This window comes from Halyomorpha halys, unplaced genomic scaffold, assembly GCF_000696795.3.
Source record: "Halyomorpha halys isolate HHAL.00 unplaced genomic scaffold, Hhal_1.1 Scaffold1964.1, whole genome shotgun sequence".
NCBI lineage: Eukaryota > Metazoa > Arthropoda > Insecta > Hemiptera > Pentatomidae > Halyomorpha > Halyomorpha halys.
Window position 1 is genome coordinate 16,585 of NW_027115607.1, and position 16,738 is coordinate 33,322.

General features: G+C 30.3%; 1 long non-coding RNA gene across 1 annotated transcript in view; it reads left to right on the plus strand.

The window, feature by feature from the left end:
* The first annotated feature begins 921 nt into the window (after nucleotides 1-921).
* The window catches only part of LOC106690908 (uncharacterized), a 95,937-nt gene continuing 80,120 nt past the window's right edge, over nucleotides 922-16,738 (plus strand). The window contains exon 1 of the long non-coding RNA XR_001344688.2: nucleotides 922-982. This is a non-coding gene — a long non-coding RNA (uncharacterized lncRNA). The remainder of the gene's footprint in view (nucleotides 983-16,738) is intronic.

Sequence of the window (16,738 nt, forward strand, 5' to 3'; positions counted from 1 at the left end):
ACGAGGACATGCAGGCATCGTATATGCGTAAAACCATTACAGAATCTTGTCGACTCAGTGGAACGTTAAGCGAAGTTAATTAGCACATCACATCAGGCTACCAAGTGCTAGATGGAAGGAATATTTGCCACGGCACAACAATATGGGAGTAATCTACAACTTTATGAGGTTGTTTGGACCCCAGGAGGGCTCCCGAACCCACAGGGTTGATTCACGGCTACAGTAACAGGATAAATAATTATTTAGCCTGCTGGATTCCAATCCGGATCCTTAGAGTAAGTAAGTACAGCGCCTTATCTCTGCCACTTCACCCCAATTATATATCGCAGCATGGTAAGAAAAACAGCATGATTGTAGTTAATACATTTGACTATCCTGTATTTTTGGTCAGTTTTTGGCTAATGACCTTGAGAACCAAAAATTTTGTTTTTATATTGTACGTAAAAAAAAATACGTCCCAAATTCAACGATCTTAAATTATAAGTTTTTAAACAAGTTAGAACGTGTATGGACGACCACAAAGATCCTCTAAAAACCATGGAATATGTCCCAGATGGCAGAAGACATTGCGACCGCTCTAGGATGTTCTGTCTCGACTACATTGAGCGACTCACCCCAATTATATATCTCACTCCACTACCATACCACTAAGTCAATTTTTGCTCGAATGGAGATATTAACGGGTTTGCGTTGGTTAATATTCCATTTAATATATTCCGGATTACCCGGCTCTCCCACACCGATATTGGTTCTATGATGGGGCGGAATTCTAGTTTATTATTATTATTATTTTTAATTTTATTCTCATGTACTCTCTGAAGAGAAATTAATGGGCTAGAGGAAGACCCACTTTGGCAAGCTGCTGGAGATTCCACGAGACCATGCGGTTGGAGGGGGCTCGCAAGTGGCAGAGGCGTTGCATGGAGGGGAGCCTGCCTCCTGGATCAGTGCTGCCCAGCCACGGTCGCGGTACAGCCGTTCAGTGAGTACTATTCGCTATAATTTATTAATCGTATGTAACTAGCGTAATATTTCAATAATTTTTTTATTAGTTAAAAAAAAAAAATATGCCATTTCTGGGGTAGGGGAGGAAGATTTCTTGATATTTCGAAATTATATTCATCAATCAGATATTGAGGAATCAACAATTGATTATTGTTTGATCAACACAAGTGTTGTCAGTCAAGGAAAATATCTCAAAACAAAGGATAGGTACAAACAATGCGGTGACAGATGATATCGATCGCATTTCATTTAAATCTTGATTAGCATTTAAAAGTATTATTATTATTTTTTTTGTTAAACAATGAAATATTTAAAAACCAAAGAACCTTTCTAAAATACACCAAAAAACCTAATGCTTGTGCAAAACGGAATTTATAAATTCAAACAAGTGGATTTATTCAATTTACATTTCACAAATAAATTTCGTTCATATTTTTATATTGAATTAAATTTTTGGAAAACATGACCAGAAGTTGTATCATTGATCACATTCAAACACACATATATTAAAAACTCTATGTTTGATTATATAGAACATGTAATGGATCCATGACGTAGATAGACTCTAAGGTTACTTCACGAACAATGATAATAGCGAGAGAAGTGGTAAGCATCAATAACCAACTTAAAGGCATTCCTCCAACACACTGAGGGCCAGGTACACTCTTAATGGAAAATGGGAGTGCTCCAGATGGGCATTTCATCTTGGGTCGATCTAAGTCATCGATCCATAATCTATTCATCCATAAAACCATATACAATGTTTTAATTGTAAAAGAATCTTTGTTCAAGTTCTATATATTTGTGCAAGAAACCATCACAACTTTTTAGAAAATGGACGATGGATCTCCAATAAGAACAAAACTGAATACAGAATATGAACGATATAGGTTACCTTCGTACAGTGCCAAACAGAGCCTTAAGATTCACGTAATCTTAAGTAACAGTGATAGTGGCAGGAATAGTGGATAGGAATAGCTTTTGCAGCCACAGCCATCCTGATAAACTTTGAAATTTTGTATCTTGAGAGTACTGTTGTACTATCAGAATTTGCTTGATAGTTGGTAGTAATATCTGCACAGAAACTGCCACATGTAGATGCCTTCACAATGGATTGTAGCACCTCATTATACTTCCTTTAAAAATAATTATAAACTTGTATATCTACCGTTTTTTATTTGCCAATGGTGATGATAGTATTGAATCACCATTTTTATCATTTATTCACTAAATTCATTTATTCACTAATAGCGACGTTTGGATTACTATCAGAGTGTAAACAAATGCTGTCATACTTTCTCAATATTTGATTGATTACATGTGAGACACGTACGTACATGAAAATGAGTCTGTAGCATATGAATGAATACCAATAAAATACCAATACCATATAAAATAAAGTTTTACAAAAACCTTTTTTGTTTTCAAAACTAGAGTCAGGTCTGTTTTTAGACTTTCAAAAACCCCTATATTCTAATTTTCGAGCGAATCTAAAAATAAAATTTATTTTCTTTTATATGCTATAATTATAGCAAATTATAATAATACTTCATATGTATAAATTAAAGCATTTTTAAGATTTAATTGTTTACTTAAAGATTAGTTTGTATCGCTTGGATGTTTCTAGTTATCTGCTCTAAAAAACAAAAGTTTTGGTGGAAGAATCATATCGATATAATTTTCCTAGAGTTTGGATAGTTTCGTGGTCTTCTATTTTTCTCAGATTCCAAGACACATTGAAAGAAATATTATTTTCTTAAAAGTTTAATCAAAACTGATGAGGACACAGCATGCGCTCCCCTGGTTAGTGAAATAAATAAAATAAAAAGAAAAAAGAAAAGTAAAGTTTTAAATATTTTGTGCCGTCGCAGCTTTTTGGTTTAGGGCCAAATTTGAAATTAAGACTAAAGTTCAACAATGTATGAGACATAATTGTATTATTTAACCATTTGATACCAGTCACAGGTGTTTAAATTCGTTGTCCACATGTTTTTTCAACTAAAATAAAAAAAAAAATTTTGTATTTTTTTTTTTAAAGAAATACGATAGTAATAATAAAATGAACCTACCAGATCCTCATAAAAACATTCATAATGTAAAGATATAAAATGTTAAGAATATTCCTGTCACCAAGATGAGAATGAGAAGTTCATCACATCTTGATTTGACACTCTCGGATTTGATCTAACTTAACCATTTCAGTTATTTGATAATATTTTGAAATCCAGATTTTCTTTTGTTGCCTCTTACGGTTTACACGTATCTGGGACAAAAGTTTGTCACAAGGTTTAATGAAGATAACATCACAAATGTTACCAGGGTCCTCTGGGATAGGCCGTTCGTCGAGACACATTTGCTTGTGAGTGCAGTCTCTGGTTAGAAGGATCTGATAATTGACCAACAGATTTTTTTGTTCAAAAACTTGTATGTCATAAAACTTATTCACCACTGATGTTACCTATATTGTATTGTTCAATTAACAAACTAAAGTTGGGAATGATAACTGCAAAAGATTTAGGTACATTTATTTGTGGGATTGGTCTCATATTTCTCCAACTCTTGGCTTGGCTAGTAATAGTGATTTTATGAGAGAACATCATGAATATTGCCATCACCAATACGATAGCGTCATTATCTAAAGATGCATAAATCCAACATCCTAAAATCTCAATAATAAAAAGTTATATAATTATTATATTATATAATTATAAAATTATTCCTACTAAGGGGCATAGTTAGTACTTTCACTAGGACAACGCGCAGGAGTACCTCTAATTATGGTTAAAAAAAAATGATGAAAAGTATTTTAAAATGAGGAAGTGCTATATATGTTATTTCAAGAACTTATTTGCTTTTTAATATTTTTCTTTATAAGTTTAGTAGTTCGAAAGAAAAATCAGTGTTTAACTTGAATTATTAAAACTAATTAATTTAAATCTGGCGTGATTAGAAAATAAGTGGGATTTTATGGATAAAATAAGAGTAATACGTATAATGATGACTAAATACTTATTATAGAAAATAAAAAATTTTAAAGTGATAAAAAAAAAAATTGTATAATGTATCCTGGACTATTTGGATACTAGTGCTACTAGCTTTCCATCTTCTTTAGAACTAATTGAACAAGCCCTTTTCTTAAAATTAAAATCAGCAAAATTAGACACAAATTTTTAATTATTTTTTAACTATACCCAGTATTTCCTACAACTTTAGGCAAAATCAGAAGATCCATTTTCGAAATGCAGATGTAAGTAGAATACGTTGGTCCTTGCGCAAGCAAAAGTTGTAGGTGGAATTAGGTAAAATAAAAAAGGGAGCATCATGATACCAATCCGTAAATACCCTGAAAATCTAATAAATATCGAATTGATACCTAAAATTATAGAAGTTTCTCCTATCACGGGGATTTGACTCGGGCGGACTAACATATAGACCCGGAATTAGTTCTTCTACGTCTGAAATGTAAAACGCAAAATGAAATTTTCGGTTTTGAGGCCGAAATTTGTTTTCTCTTCCTGCATGAATTCAAAACTTTCCTACTTTTGGTAGTAAAGAAAAAGTACTAACATTTAAAAAACTGATAATCGACGCTCAATTTTGTCATGTAGAACATTTATTGATATTCCATGATAGATATTAAAAATCAAAATTTATTTAAAAAATTTTTTTTTACCTAATATGTAAGATTCAGAACAGCCTTATGGTCACATAATATAGGAATGGCTTGTTGACTTAGTAATCTGACCTAACCTAAAGATATCGATTGATATGAACGGAATTATGTCTAGCTTCTAACTTCCCCATTTCTGATATTGGTAATAAGATATTAATTTACAAAAGGGACTACAAGTTTAGATTACAAGACATAGGCATTAAGCTCCAAGATTAACAATGTCTGTTACGGTTTAATTTATACATACATAATCTTTCGGAGATAATTTTCATTTATCTATTATTAACTGATTGATTTATCATTTATTTACTAATTGATTTATCTTTTATTTATTTATTGATTTATCTTTTATTTACTTATTGATTTATCTTTTTTTGCTGACTGATTTATCTTTTATTTACTTTATTCACGTCCGAGGTGCTGGCCTAAACGTGGAATGGAGATTAGAGTTAAGGTCAATCAAGGAATGAAGTTGATGGTCGTTGGACGAAGGTATTTACCAATAGAATGACTGGTGCATTGAACCTTGCAACATTGAACCTTCGGGTTCGTTAAGTTCTTATTATTATTTATTTATTAATAATAAATCATTAAAAATTTTAATGTGGGCTCTAATGTGTTAATAAGAGCAACAAAAGAGCCCATAATTATTGTAAGGGTATAATTGCAAGGTTATAAACAAAACCTCAAGTCTCTGAAATACCTCTATAATGTCTCTCAAACACAGGTAATAAAAAAAAATTCTTTTACCAAATTAAGTTTGTACGAACTTGAACGATATTTCAGATTTTAAGCGCACATTTTTCAATTGTTAGTAAATAACTCTAAAACTAATAAGCCCTGGACAGAATAACACTCCTATACTAAAGTCGATGAAAGGTACTAGGAATTGAAATCAAAACGAACTTTGCTGGACCATTACTTCCCAAGATGGACCACTTTCGAAACATCGATCATTTTCCCAAAAAGTCAAAAATTGCCGTCACTGTCCATTATTGTGTGAAATATCGTCAAAAATAATCGTTCAATAAGGATAGTATATAAGAATTCGAAGCAAATATAATTTTTTTTTTCGGTGACCATTGCTCAAATAATCGTTCATAACCTCTCTGCATTTTATCCAATTCCTACCTTAATATAACCATTGGAAAGCTGAATGCCCCCTCACTTAACCTCCATTAACAAAATTTAGATTTAATGCTCTTGGGCGAAATATTATTTGCAAATAAAGATAGAATCCGTCTTTCTTACTATCGATGAGCCACTACACCAACTTTGGACCACTGAACCACCGGTGTATTGAGCTATAGAGCTGAGACCTACACATCTCGGCAGCACTCTTCCTCTGACCTATCGGAGTTGAACAACCTTTCGTCGTGCAGTATTTATTTCATATATTTATTTGTTTGTTTATTTGTAAATTAGTTTATTGTCATTTTCATAATTTATCTAACTATTCTATTTTTTATATTTTTGCTTGTATTCATTATTAGCCATATTTTGTTTATTTTAGTTTTAGTTTTTAAAATGTTTAAATTGAACTAAATAAATATTTAATCCGAGCCAGTTTGTTTTTGTTCATTTTAAAGCCTTCCAACAAAAAGACATAGTCGATTTGAGGTGGCTAACACGTATATTATATTAAACATTTATAAACAAATAAATAAATAATTCGTGTCCTATGTACCTAGTTTGCATTATATTCATTTTCTCTTCAAGATGGTTATGTCTTCTCTGCATTTAATCTAAGATCAAGTTTATACGTAGCAGCTTGGAATTCATGGAAAATTCCAGACAATGATGTGAGATTTCTGCCAGTGATGGCATCATGTGCTGCTTCAATCCAGTCATGATAGTTCCTCTGAGGTTCGTCCTGATGGGTCTGACTGACATTTCCAAGCCTAGATTAAACACTGTAGGATGCAAAGAATATCCTATGAAGGCTATTCGACAGTTGAAAATCCCTGGAGATGGAGAAGTTGTCCTAAAACTTAAAAAAAAAATAAATAATTTATTGAATGAATAATGAATTTAACAAATTTATGAGAAATTAATAACTATAACCTAGTGATTATTTTTTGCATTGTTTATTTCGATAACTATTCAATGTATTTGATTATATATTTTCAAGATAATCATTAAGTCAAAATATTGTCTTATTGCCAAAAATTTATGCTGATTAAATTTACCTCAAATTCGTACTGGATGGTTGTTCTCGTAGAACGAATATTTTTTACGATATTTCACATAATAATAGACAGTGATGGTAATATTTGACTTTTTTGGGGAAAATGGTCAATGTTTGGAGTGTCGTAAATTGTAAAGTAATTGTCGTACAGAACTCATTTTGGATTCAAATTGTAATGAAAATTATCGACTTTGGAAAAAAAACCCACAAAATAATAAAGTTCTTTAAAGCAGTACTTATGGAGATATATAGTAAGAATTGGAAAAATACAGTTAATATCACTTTAAATCCAAAATATCGTTCTAATTTCTACATAAGCAAATTTTATAGGTAACAAATGAAAGTTTTTGTTATCATTCAATGTATAGAATCAAAATTTAATTGTGTGAATCTGACTCTTTTTTTACCTGTGTTATTAACCAGTCTAAATAACCCGTTAATTATTCGCTGATATTTGATGCTTGTTGCTTTGTTTTGAAACCTTCCGATAATATCCTTTCCAAAGGACTATTTATAAACCCTTAGAAAGGTTTGGAGTAGAAGACAGGAGTACATTAGCATTTAAGAGGAACCTCGCAGCGACTATTCATCAAGATACACAAGAGACAAGAGGATTCTCTTAAGAGCAGTACAATACCGTTCCAAAGCCATTATACAAGACAAAGATGTTGGCCTCATTCACCTTAGCCGAATTATGATTTTTTTTTCTAATGGGATATTTAAATGATAGGAAATATATTTTCGGAAAAAGCAATAACAGACGTACAGCGAAGAAAAAAAAAACTGTATCCCTCAAACCCATGAAGGGTCTGACCCTTTATGAGAAAGTACTGTTTCTTGAACAACGGTTGTGCTTTGAGATGATTTGGAGTGCTCGGAGATGATTTGTTCATATCACCGAAAGTGATATGTTAATGATCATTCTTAACCTCCAGGTTTTTCTTGATTAAGGGTATCCACTTTATAGAAGGCTGAGTGTGCCTCAGCAGCACTCCAGGACCCACAAATTGCCTTACGGCTAAATATTGACAAAATAAATAATTATTTGCCAGAGCTGGATTGGAATTCAGGCCCGAGAGATAGTAATACGGCACCTTACGCACCCATTCCTGTAGCGCGTAAAGTCGGACAAATATATATATAATAAAATGTCATACTAAAAATAGTGTGAGTCTTTACAATAAACTTTTGAAATACTGGACCGATTTACATAGTGATTTTTTCAAACTGTTTCCTGCCGTCATGGGGGGAAAGTTTAAAGGTACGGAAATCCTCGATTTCTCCTGTAAAAAAAAAGTTATGAACCAAATTATATACTAGTTCCAATAAATGATTTTATATTAATTTTTGAATAATGTGATTTGAAGGGTAATTAAATTCCCTGAAAAAAAATCAACTGAATTTAGACAATTATTTGTGAAGATAACCTAGCCTTTTAAACTTCTACCCATACATAAAATTTAAAAATTTAAGCAGATTTTATCTGCATTTAGTTTAGTCCCATTGAACATGAAAGTTTTAGATTGCTGAATATTCTCAATGATTATTCGAAAGATAGTTCATTGCCAACATAGATCCTTTTGGATCATTATTAGTAATGAGACATGAAACAGTTTTTGTATTACAATTCTATGGAAACCGCTTTTTACTAATTGGTATACCCTTTACTGAGTACCGAGACAACAGATATTCTATTTACCGAATTTTATTACATATTATTACTAAATATTTTTATTATATTCTATTACATATAGTTTTAGTAGATATTGTTATTTGCGGCTAAAAACTAAATAAAGATAGTAAAATATTAATTCAATCATCAATCCAATGTGTACATACAAATAATAATGAATGTTTAATTTTTACTGAATATATTAATATATATTCAACTTTAATTGCGTTAATTTAATCCATATATATATATTTCCAAATCTAGCAATAGTAAAGCGTTGCAGAATCTGCAAGTTAGTTAGTAATAAATAAAACTTAATTGTCATGGATAAAATTGTTAGTTATTAATGACTCATTAAAATGAAGATTGTATCCATGACAATTTAGTTATACTTTATTTATAACTGACTTTTTGTTGGTATTGAGCATATGATAAATTATAGAAAATAATATTTGAACGCATGAAATTAATATACCTTGGGCATGGTCAACAAGCAGAAAATGTTTTAGTTATTAGTGTAACACCTACGCCATACTTATTTAATAAATAAAGTTTCCAACAAATCAGATGGAATCCAGATCTTACAACCGACTAGAACATCACGCTTGGCTTTAGAATATAATACATTTGAGTCTAAAGACCTTAAATTTGTCTGAATTAAAACTCGAATTAAGAGCTTTAATCACTTATTAAATGTATATTACTAACATATATGAAGATAATTTTGGATTAATCATTTACTTAGTTTAAGTATAAATAATAATATCATCATTCGAACATTATTGTTGATACATAAAATGATGACAAGCATAAGAAAAAGATTAATAACTATTTAATACTTCCAGCAATTTATTAGTATCATCCTTTTCCAAAATGCAAAATATATCATCTACATATTTGAATATAATCTTCACATTTATTTCGGATATAATGAGAGAATTTTTAATTGAGTCATTTAAAGCTAATCCAGCTAATGACACTGATAAATTACCTCCCACGAGGACCCCAAAAAGCTACTAGTATAGTTCCCCATTGTAAATAAATATGCCGTTTTTACGACAAATTATGATCCCTTCTAAAACCATTTTTTTATATTGTATAATCGTAACGAGCTTAATATTTTTCTATTTTTAATCTACAATTTTATAAACTAATTTAAGGGGATATCAGTAAACAGTGAGGCTGCATCATAACCGACCATAATCACATTTTCAATTTTGATTTCCTTAAGTTTTTCTTTACAACTTAGCTGATCTTAGCTTTAATAACATTTATATGGGAATATTTCCATCCTTATAAAGTTTAGGCTAGGTTTTAGAATCTAGAAGTACATTTGTGTCTAAAGACTTTAGATTTGTCCAGATTAAAACTCAAATTAAGAGGTTTAATTAATAATTAATTGAATGTTGTCTGTATATTTGAGGATAATATTGATTTTGCAATTAACTTAAGCATGAGCATATACAATAACATCACCACTCGATCTTCATTGTTGGTACATAAAAATATGGCAGGCGTAAGTAAAAAGAGCATTGCTCAATTCTTGCCAGGCCTAGTTTGAGAAAGAGACAGCACACTCCTGATTAAATATATATTAAAAACTATTAAATTATCCATAAATACTTTAATACTTTAACAAAATATTAAAGTATTTATATTATACGGTCATATGTTTCAATTTTGACCAATAAGAATTCGCCTACTTTCTCATGGTGGGTAGCCATTGGTAAGAATGTCCCGGAAATAGAACCCATCACATTTTTATCATAGATACCACAGTCAAACCAATTGTTGTACACTAACTACTTGTTGAACAAATAAAAATTCTAATATTTAAATCTGAATTTACTGTCTTCTTTATCAGAATTTTTTGCTATAATCAATGTTGCTAACAATACTACGTGGCTATAACAGTAACAATAAACATGTCGGAGACTGATAAAGCTAAACATATCTTCCGCTATCTGATCTAGGAAAATAAAAACCCATCAAATTGGAATAGATTAAGCAGTTAATGGAATGTATCGTTATCAATAAGTCATACAATCATCAGAAAACATAAAACGTGCCACTTAACTAGACATTATCCTCTAAATATTATTATCCAGTCATTTCTTTTCTAACGATTTGGAACACCAAATCAATATCCTTGAATTTGGCAAAACTTGTTTACCGATGAAATATTTTTTCTTTTTTTCTTACCTTATCTGGTTATAAACTAAGATATTTTGATATTTTTTTACTTGTTAAAAATATTTCATATCATGAAATCAATTTTTATTATAATTACATTGTATTTTGTTAGGAGATATATGAGAGTTGCAATGTTATATTATAATCATTTAAAATAATAATGATAATTACATATTTTTTCTCTCTATCACTTTTTTTTCCTATTCGCTCTCATGGAGCATAGAATATATATAATATGAAAATACAAGCATGAATAATCATGAATGTAAATTCATTACGTTTCTAGTAATATTTGCTCGAATGATTAGGAAAAGTTGGGCATAGTTGCTGATTTATGTATTTTTGAGGTCCTGATTTGAAATATAAACATACTGACCTAAAATTTTTCCGAAAGTATAAAAAAAAATGTGATAAGAATTTCTTTTTTCCTTTTTTTTAATTATAAATTGAAAATTATACATTGGTCGAATATCTTCTAATATTGATTTTATACTAGATTAAAGAAGAGAACATTATTTAAATTTTGATTTTAGTGATTTTGTTTGTTCGTCCCCTCCGCTTTGAAGAAAGAAGCGCTGGTTGAGATTATTGGACAATCAGGTTCAGGCAAATCGGGAAGAGAGAGAGGGCTCGAAACTTTTCGAGTACTTGAATATTGAATTTTCGAGAGTGAAAATTGCTTTTTTATATTTTTTGAATCGTTAATTACAAATTTTATCTTTGGGATCTCAAATTCCGTCTTCTGAGAGACCCTTTTGTTTGTTTCCATTAGTCAAAATTGGTAAACAAAATTTAAAAGTGATATAATAATAAGCAGAAAAAAACGCAACAAAAGTGTAATTAAATCCAACGAACCACTGTAATTTATTCCGGTTAAATCTTATTGGAAGGAATTTTTTTTGAAAATGAATGCATTTATTTTTCATCAATGTGAATCAATAAAATAAACTCCTAGTGCTGGTAATAAAAAAGGCAAGAGAGTGGTTAAATGCAGGTAATTAAAGTGAAATTATCTATATAACAAGATAAATTACTTAATAAAAGTAAATTATGCACAGCATAAGGAACATGCGAAGAATTACCTGTGCTATGTAATTTACTCAGTAATAGTTTCCAAAAAAAGTTCTTTTAAAAAAAAAAAAATTAAATATAATAAATATAATTTATCTATTAATAAACTATCTAAATTTATTATCTAATATATTATGGAAAATTATTCTATATTAAAGATTTTAAAAGAGACCAAAAGATTAATAAAAAAAAACTTTTTTTAGGGGGTACCGCATAATTTTTACCATTCATGACCTTCAAATGACTTAATTCGTCCTAATCCCCTCTCTCAGTAATTCGAAGGACAAGTAATAATCACTGCTATTGAACTTCAATGTTATTTATAGTAAATAATTTTCCATTAATAAACGAATTAATTACCTTGGAGATCGTTCTTTTGGATGATCTTTTAAATGACACTTAATCTCTTTATGATAATTATTTTCTCTTTTAAAACACATATCTTTTATATTCCTTTCACTTTTTATTTTATATATGATGGTATGTTATCTACGAATTGGGTTAAAAGTCAGTATTCATTAAACAGTTTCATATTAATTTTTGTTTGATTTCAGCGCCACTCCAACATTCTTGTATAATAAAATAAATATATCTGTTATTTGACATTTTTTAATATAAACATAATATTTTTTTATTGTTGGAATAAAAAAAGTTACAATTATTATCGCTGAATGTTGGAAGACATTGATTGGAAGTGAGACAGGAAACTGGACAGGAGAAATGGAAGGAGAGTTGAAGGTAGGTCAGTCCCCTGGCCTACTCCAAAGCAGGAGCGCCGAGGTCAGGTCAGGCCAACACTGACGTAGACTTGCTCAAAAAACGTGCTCACGACTGTGTAAACTATCAATACAAGCTTGGATAGTTCCCAATATCTTCAACGTGTCATCTTCTTCATTTCCTTTCAAATTAAAAATTCAACAAATAAACACTTATTTTTTTATTATATAATTAATATTTATAACCGGAATATAAATATTTGATTATTATTTCATTATATTTATTAAATATATTATCGTAATGAAAGACTCTCAGGCAGTGGGGTAGCCAAGTGAATAAAGCGCTATTTTTTTACAAGTCTGGGTTTGAATCCGGAATTGGAAGATAATTATCCTGTTAGTTTAGACGTGAGTAAATCCTGTGGCATCGGAAGAGGAAAAACTGGCGGTTGAGCGTGATCATAAAGAAATAACCTACTTACACAACTGTTGTTCAAGGAACAGTACATTCTTACAAAGTACTGTACTCAGGCTCTATGAACCTTTCATGGATTGTAGCGGTACAGTTATTTTTTAATTAAACACTCTCAGGAAACACAAGGAATAGAAAAATAATTATAATATTTTATCTTGAAAGAAAGAAGAGAGTATTGTCCGATTAACCACATCCTCTGTTAAACTCTGAAACAGACTGAAGATTTCTGCCCCTTTATAGTCTTTTTTTAAAAAATATAATTATATTATTACTAAAATATATTTTTAATTGCTATATTTCCAATTCAGTATATTGGATAATCTTCATTAAATTCGAAGGGTCAATTATAAAACGACGAATTTCGCTATTTTGTCTGATTTGAGATTTCAACGGCATATTTTAGCAAGTGACATGAAATATAAAGTAACTAATATATAAAGCCATACGGAGGAAGAATAATTAGATCTTACCGAAAATCGTGTTTGAAAATATATTGCACAGAAGAATGTAGGTTTCCACGTACTCCTAATTCTCAAAGTTTAAAACTTTGCAGTATTGTTTAACAGGGTCAATTAATGAATATAATACAGTGCTGATGGATAGGTAGTAATAAGAAGATAAGGATAATGACTTTGGTTTTTTTTTGTTATCTCATGACCCAAAGGTGTTACAGAAACATTATACCAAAAATAAAGACAGTCAACTTTCAATAGGGCCATTTGTAGCTGAGGGAGTTAAGCGAGTGCCTCATGACTGCAGCGGTGTCGGTTCGAGTCCGGCCTAGGGATCGACTTTTATTATTGTGGCGGTCCCAAGACATAAAAACGTGACTCCCCACCATGGTTAGAATAGGTAGGTTACCTTTGGATAACTCCCTACCGTATGTCAGAAATGACCAGGAAGGGTGTTATACAAAAAAAAAAAATAAATAAATAAATAAAAAAACAAACAAAAAAAAAAAAAACGAAATATTCTATAAAACCGGTTCTTTCAGTTTTTCTACAGAGTAGTTAATATGTGAGATCATAAGGTGGAAATGAATGACCATCAGGCTTGGTGTTTCACCTTGTGCCTAAGCTTTAATGAGCATTATATGTGAAGGCTTAAAAAGGAATATGGCATAAAATACATCCTGCAATATGTGTTGGATAAAATGCTTGTGGGGAAAGCTTATTCAGGAGTTCATTCACATAATATTGCATTTTGAAATACGTATATTATTTTTGAATGGCTTAAGTTAAAAAAAAAAATAAATAAAAAAAGTGATTTGCTGAAGATTTATTCTTCCATTCATTTTCCCTCAACATTATGCAACGATCATTCATGTTTTTTCCAGCAGTTGAGCCACCTTATAATGCATATGTGAATTTCGATAATTTTTTTCATTCACGAATATGATTACCTCATAAGTCATTGACTCTAGAGTGAAAATGATTCGAACCTCTTGTGCTGGGATTCTATTGACTTTATTTGTAATAGAAAATAATGAGTAAAAATCCCAGTATAAAAAAATTCCCATTTTTCGTTCGGGACCTATTCACCAAGGCTTTAAGTATGTTTAGCATATTATACATCATATCATACTCTATAGCGATATTACAAGGTTTGTGATCATGAACATTACTAGAAAAACTCTGAAGGATAAAACTTATGATTTAGTTTTATTCAAAATCACATTCTTTTCCCGCAGAACCATCGTTTCTGTTTCGAGTCTATAACTTAAAATATAATAATATCACCGAATTGTACGATTGGAAATAGATTATATAGAAACAAGAACAACAAATGAGATATATTTCAACTAAAAAAGGGAAAAAATAAACAACATTTTCAATAAATAATTAATGATATTTATTGCAACATAGGGAAGATAAGCAGGAATCTAAAGATTGTTCATCTAATCATCTATTATTGTTACCGCGTCATCATCATTTTAGATGCCTCAGAATTATCAGGAATAGATTGATCAGCAAGGTAACGAACTAATGGTTTATTTGGGTTATAGATATTAAAAAAAGCATTTATCTATATTAGTGATTCCCTAAGTGTGCGTCGCGGCTCTCTTGGCCGCCGTGGTGCCGTCATAAGGGCGCCGAGAAATATTCAATTCAACAATTTCTCATTCAATTTTCTTAGAATTTCCAAACTATAGAAAATAAAAATTAACGAACGTGCATCAGTGATTGTTTTCCCTTGTTGCATCATTTTGTAACCTCCAATGAAATTAATTTGTCTTGCAATACAAAATCCATTTTTGTTGATCACTTATCAGAGCTTATAAAAAAGTAAAAATACTTCGAAGCAGATAATGATAAATTTAGATGGATTCAAGAATTTCCATAGAGTCAAGGCTTCATCAGAATTTAATTCTTTGGGAGAGGAATATCTTAATGACTTGTCTTGCGATAATACTTTAAAGTTAAAATTTAGTAGGTCATGGTACTTCCTGATTTTTGGATATCAGTAAATGAGGAATATCCAATGCTTAGTGGTAAAGCTCTACGAATATTAATTCCATTTGCAACATCCTATTTGTACGAAGCTGGGTTTTCGGCGGTCGCGGTAATAAAAAGTAAATATCGCTCGAAAATTAACGTTAAACAAGAAATGAGGATCGCCATATCCAATTTTATTTCAAGATTTGAGAAGTTGTGTAGTGAACATCAAGGCATCTATCCCATTAATAATTTTAATAATGTGAATTATCAATAGATGTTCAATAAATTGTTTGTAAATTAAAAATTTATTTGTATTTATTTATTTTATTAACGAACCTAACCACATGGTGGTTGTCCAGTCTCAATATGGATTATTATTAATAGTAGAAATTGATGAGTCTACCATGTATAAGAAAGGGGAAAACAAAATGGAGGCTGTTTCAAAACGTTAAAAATTAAAAAATACATTGGGAGCTCTGTATCTTTAAAACTACCGACAAAACTAGAAAAACTAAGAGAACATCATTTAAAGTAGAGTATATTTTCTAAAATATAAATCCTAAAAGAGCTGTTTACTTACAATAATTCTCGCGACATAACTTTTTATAAAGCAACATTTCATACAAAATCAGTAGTTAGTGAATTTGCTGTAGTTCATGTAGAGTAGTTCATGTGAAAAATTGATATTCATATGTCATAAAAAACTATAACCCCTACGAAAGTTCTTGTCATAAACTACTTTATAGTAAGTTAAATTAAGTTTATTTTGAGTGCTGGCAGAAATCTGTACGTTTATGGTTCCTGAGAAATATTTTTTCATAAATAAAAATTTTTATCCGAGCAACAAGCAATCTACATTTTGTGAATTTATTTTGTTTATTATCTAAACTAAAACTACTACTCCTATGAAGATAAACATCATAAATTACTTTATAGTATATTAAACTAGCTTTGGTTTGAGTGCTTATAGAATCAGTACGTCGAATGATTTTTGAGATATAGATTTCCCAAAATAAATTTAATAACTACTGATTTTCAGTACATTTTTGAAGAAATATTGCTTTTTAGAAAACTATATCGCGGGAGATAATGAACGTAAAGAGCTCTATTAGGGCTCATATTTTAGAAAATTTACTTCACTTTAAATGATGTCATTTTAGGTTTTCAAGTGTTGTAGGTACTTTTAATGATATAGAGTCATGGAAAATTATTTTTTTTTTTTAAGGGCCGCAATTTTTAATATCCCCTTCCTATACTTGGTAGACTTATCAATTATGACTAGTTATATTATACATAGTTTTCATTAA